A 6,000-nucleotide genomic window follows, 5' to 3' on the forward strand; every position below is an offset into this window, starting at 1 on the left:
TAATCAGAAAATACTGAAAATGTAAACAAGAGAGTGCATAATAGAGTGAGAAAAGTATGAGATCTACAGGTAAAAATTTAAAATGCAGAATACCTATATATTGCAAAGGTGAAAAATACATCTTTAAAGAAAAAACAAAAAAAAACCTTAGAAAACAATAATAATGATTTCAAGAGACAATTTATTTCCAAAAAATTATCTGATAGTCTGCTAGTAAATAAATGGATGAGATTTCAGGAATGACATTAAAACCTTATAAGTAATGAATTGATATATGCCTGCATATATATCTATATGTGTGTGCATGTGTATGTGTGTGTGTTTGTGTGTATATGTGTATCCTTAATCTTTAACTTTAACTCATCTCAGTCATTAGACTGTGGCCATGTGGCCATGTTAGAGCACCGCCTTCAATGATTTTAGTGGAACAAATCGCCCCTAAGACTTATTATTTTTTTTTTTTAGTCTAGTTCTTTTTCTGTTAGTATCTTTTGCCAAATTGCTATGGTATGGGGATGTAAACACACCAACACCAGTTGTCAAGTACTGATAAAGGAGGAGACAAACACAAAGACACACGCACATATGCATATATATATATATATATATACACAACAGGCTTCTTTCAATTTCTGTCTACCAAACCCACTCACAAAGTTTTGGTTGGCCCAAGGCTATAGTAAAAGATACTTGCCCTAGGTGCCATGCAGTGGGACTGAACCTGGGACATTGTAGTTGGGAAGCAAATGCATGTGTTTGTGTGTGCATATATATATATATATATATATAATATATATATATATATATATATGTATATATATATTATATATATATATATATATATTATATATATATATATATATATATAATATATATATATATATAATATATATGCACATATATATTAAAGAAGCCTGTTGTGTGTATATATATATATATATGTATTCATATATATTCAGTGGTGGGCACGGTTCTGCTAATCGATTAACAGATAATTAGTGAAGCTAACTTTTTGTTTAGCAAATTTGCGTTTTCATTAAATTTGGAAACCATTTACGGACCAACTAACTTCTGCTAAATTTAGTTTCACTAACTTTAAATCTGTTAATAAAATTCATACATTTGTTCCTGTCTGTTGGGTGCATGTCTTGAAGAGTCCGTCAGGCATGCTATTGGCTGACTACATTTACATGTGACAAGACATGATTGATCGATGGAGCAGCAGCTAGCTGAGCGGCATTGTTTAATTCTGCAGTTTAGAGTTGTGTTCACTTACGACGTTGTCACATTACAGGTAGTCTTACAGTGTCAGTGACAGCACTGAATGTTATTGGCTTATCAAGTTATCGCTTATTGTTATGGAAGGTGAAGACGTTTTTGTTTGGTCTGAGGATGAAGGGCCTGTTGAGGAGTCTGTAACAGCTGTAGGTGAGGCAGAGGCCACTCAGGTTGAGAGCCAGGAGTCTCAGAATCCGTTCCCCACCTGGAAGACTACTTTGTCCTCACACCATGGGATAAAAGGAACGCCAAAATCCTGTACTTCTGGGGTGTCATGTGCCAGCCCAAGGAGACCCCCATCAGGTGACAAGCAGTGAGCCTCTACAACTTGAAGTCACATGTCAAGAGGAAACGCCAAGTGCTCGTCATCCAGTTTGAGGTGGGGATCAAGGCTGGATCTTCCTCTGGGAAACACAGGCAATCTTCTGGTAGCAGTGCCAGTAGCCAGTCATCACAGCCATGTGCAAAGAAAGCACACCAATGCATCAGCCCAAACTGCTGGCACTGGCATCCGTCAGTCTATTGTGAACAGATGGATTCTAGACCTGTTTGTTAACAACATGCTACCGCTGCATGTAGTGGAGTCCCCCACCTTTGTCAGACGGATCAAGATGCTGAACCCCAGCAAGACGTCGAAGTCCCACCGCACCCTGGGCAGAATTATCTTGGCCAGCCATAAACAGTTGAAGTATCTTACAAGATATTTATGAATTAAAATTATACATGTTTATTAAATTATTATCATGGCATACTTCATATTTTCTTAATTTAATTTAATTATTTATAAAATAATAATTTTTTTAATTAATGTAATAAAATGTATAATATCTAATTGAAATAAATGTCATAATATATAATATGCGGTATATTCCACTAATGTTTAAGTCTGCACAGCCAAAACAGCAATATTTAATGTAATAATGAATAAACGAACCTTAAGTTCTGAAATTATCAAATTCTGATCATCATTCCATCTCCCATCTCAGTTATTCCCCTCCCCACACAAATAATCTTTTACAGTGCAACGTTTCTTTTGTATTCTATATATATACATCTCTCTCTCTCTCTCTCTTTCTCTCTCTCTCTCTCTCTCTCTCTCTCTATATATATATATATATATATATACACACATACACACATACACACACAGATGCAGTATGGAATTTTGTCAGTGAACAGGTCACGGTTTCAAAGCGGCAAAAATATTTTGACATATTAAATTTAAATGTTGAAGTGAATCTAACGGCTTTTGTGTGTTTTTAAATGGCTTATAAACATGTTCCATGGTGTAATTGTTTTTGTTTAAGCATACAATCTCAGATCAAGTCACTTGCTATGCAAGTACATCTCCATAATATATATATATATATATATATATATATATAAAATTTTAAGCTTTTAATTTTACAATTTATGTCTCTTAACAATTTAGCATTTTGGTGAACTGGCTGGACCCCAAAACCTACATGGGACAACATGCCATCCTGGCCTGTTCTATAGAACTGAAAGAAGCCTGTCGAATATATATATATATATGTGTGTGTGTGTGTGTGTGTGTGTATAGGTATAAGATTGTGTGCCTGTGTTTGTCTCCCCACCATCGCTTTACAACTAGTGCTTGTGTGTGTCTGGCAAAAGAGACTGAAATTTAAGTACGAGGTTTAAAAACTAGAAAGAAATACTGCATTGATTCATTTGACTAAAAAATTTTCCAAGGCAGTGCCCCAGCATCTCCGCAATCTAGTGACAGAAACAAGTAATAGATAAAAGATAAACGAATATGGGAATGATATTTGCAACTGAGACTCAACAACCATATCTGATTCCTTAAGTGCTTCACTTCTGTATGTGTACATACATCTATTTGATTGCTGACATTTAAAAATGGTTCCTTTCATTGATGTGATATGTTATTTTCTATTATTAATAAAACTGTCGGCATTTTTCATGACACAGGTATGCTAGTTAGTAAATAATACAGCAATATTAAAATGCTGATATTAAAATAAGATAAATATCTCCAATAGTCAATGTGGAACTAGAAAGAAAATAATACCGATGTGAGAATAGTTCTCTGAAGGCAGAAATAGAGTACATTTAGGGAAATTATAAAATATGGATTTGTGCCAGTTACTGTTGAGATGTCAGGTGTTCTAGGAACCCATACTAATGATTTCCTCTGCAAAAAAAGGGATAATGGTGACCCATTGGAGGAATGGGCCCTACAGTGGTGACCACATCATTATGGTTACCACCACGGAGCATGGCTGCACACACCATTTGTTCAGGGATTTGTGGCCATCGCCCCACCTCCATCGCCCACCACTTTACCCTGCCTCTTTTTATTTCATTTTCTTTCTTTTCCTTTCTTATCTCTCTTCTTCCCTGTTTGTTTGTATTTAAATGTCGTAATAAAATAAAGATGATTCTTTTGATTAAAAACAAAACTATTAAACAAGTTGAAATGTTGTTGTTTGTTTCTTTGTTCCTTCTCGAGCCACACCTGGCTCATAAGGGCCAGTTTCCCGGTTTCCTTGGCATATAGGATCCCCACCTGGACGGGACACCTGTCCATCGGAAGTGAGCTGCAAGATGCAGGAGGAAAGAGTGAGAGAAAGTTGTGGCGAAAGAGTCAGCAGAAGTTCGCCATTACCTTCTGCCGGAGCCGCATGGAGCTTAGGTGTTTCACTCATAAACACACACATCGTCCGGTCTGAAATTCGAACCCACGATCCCTTGACTGTAAGTCAACTGCTCTAACCACTAGGCCATGTGCCTCCACAACATGTTTAAATGACTATAAGGCATAAGAAGAGGGCAGAATCAGAGCATGGGTAAAGTAACTAACTATTGATTGGAAGTGTAAGGCGTTGGTTATAACTGTAATTTGGATTTAGAACACAAAACTTGACTTCTGTAGTGCTGCAGATCATGCTAGTATGATGTGCCAGCTGTTGAAAAATAACATGATTGCTGATTGTAATTAATTTGAAAGGGAAGTAAACTTCTATAAGTACAAGTTCAAATTATGATTACAACACAATGTAGCATTCCCTTTTACAATGAATTGGCAACATATCAAATGTAAATTGAAAATAGAAAACAAGGTGATTTTTAATTGAAATCTCTTTAGAAAGTAAAAGAAAGACAAATGATTTTGTAAATGCTAGTGGAATGGCAGAACATATGGTATTACAAGAAAAAAAGGAAGAATGAGAGATAAGGAAAATTGAGAGATTAGGGAGATGAGAAAAGTAACATATAGAAAATGAGAGAGAAATAAAGAGAAAGAATGAAATAGAAAAGGAGAGGTATTTCGTGTTGCAAGACTGTGTGAGACTGTGTGAGAGACAATCATGATGTCATAGGAGAGAAATGTGTCTGCATGGATGATGGCTCACTTGCAGGCTGTAAAGAGAGAGGTTTGGATACGCCATTATGAAAGGTTGCTAAATAAAGAGAATGAATGGGAGAAAGAGAGTCTGCTGAATGCTGACCCAACAGAGGGACCAGCTATCAGAATTGATAGTACCTTGGTAGATAAAGCAATTAAGGGTATGAAGACAGGGAAAGCCTCCAGCCCATCAGGAATCGCTGCAGAGATGCTCAAAATATCTGGCAGTGTAGGCTATAGCCTAGTCACCTGTATAGTCCACCAGGTGATACATGAAGGAGTCATACCCAATGACTGGTGTAGCAGCACCATAATCAACTGCTACAAAGGTAAAGGTGGCACATTAGATACAAAAAATTACAGAGGTATCAAGTTGTTAGATTAGGTAATGAAAGTCACAGAGAGGGTCATAGCCCAACTAATTAAGGAGGGAGTCAACCTAGATGAGATGCAGTTTGGGTTCATACCAGGTAAAAGCACCACTGATGCTATATTTCTGGTAAGGCAGCTGCAGGAGAAAATACCTAGTCAAAGATAAACCTCTGTACCTGGCTTTCCCTGATCCTTTATCTGGTTGGCAATGAGGAAACCAGGTATAGATGAATGGTTAGTGAGAGCGTGACAGTTGCCAGGGCAGCTGACTGGCTCCTGTGCCAGTGGCATGTAAAAAGTATGATTTGAGCATGATCTTTGCCAGTGTCGCCTTACTGGCACCTGTGCTGGTGGCACAGGAAAAACATTTGAGCGTGGTCATTGTCAGTGCCACTGGACCGGCTCTTGTGCTGATGGCACATAAAAAATACCATTTGAGTGTGGTCCTTGCCAGTACCACAGCACCACGTAAAAGCATCCACTACACTCTCAGAGTGGTTGGTGTTAGGAAGGGCATCCAGCAGTAGAAACTTTGCCAGATCAGACTGAAGCCTGGTTCAGCCATCTGGCTCACCAGTCCTCAGTCAAACCGTCCAACCCATGGCAGCATGGAAAGTGAATGTTAAACAATGATGATGATGGTGATGAATTTAGCAGTTTGATAAAACAGATTAATAGAAAAAGTACCAGAATTTTTAAAAAATGGTAAGAGGATCTATGTTTTCATCTAAACCCTTAAATGGCTGCAGTTCAATGATTGAAACAAATAAATTATAAAGGACAAAAATAACTGTCCTTGGTGTTAATTTTTGAATATTAGACGGGGAGGGGGGGGCAAAGCAGATTTTTAAATTCAAAATCATGTAGGAACAAGTGTTTTGTGCTGGATCAAGATAGATGTGGAGAAACTGAATGAAGAAAGGAATGGAAAAAATTAATATAGAGGAATGAGAATT

Source organism: Octopus sinensis, linkage group LG15 (assembly GCF_006345805.1).
Source record: "Octopus sinensis linkage group LG15, ASM634580v1, whole genome shotgun sequence".
Taxonomy (NCBI): Eukaryota; Metazoa; Mollusca; class Cephalopoda; order Octopoda; family Octopodidae; genus Octopus; species Octopus sinensis.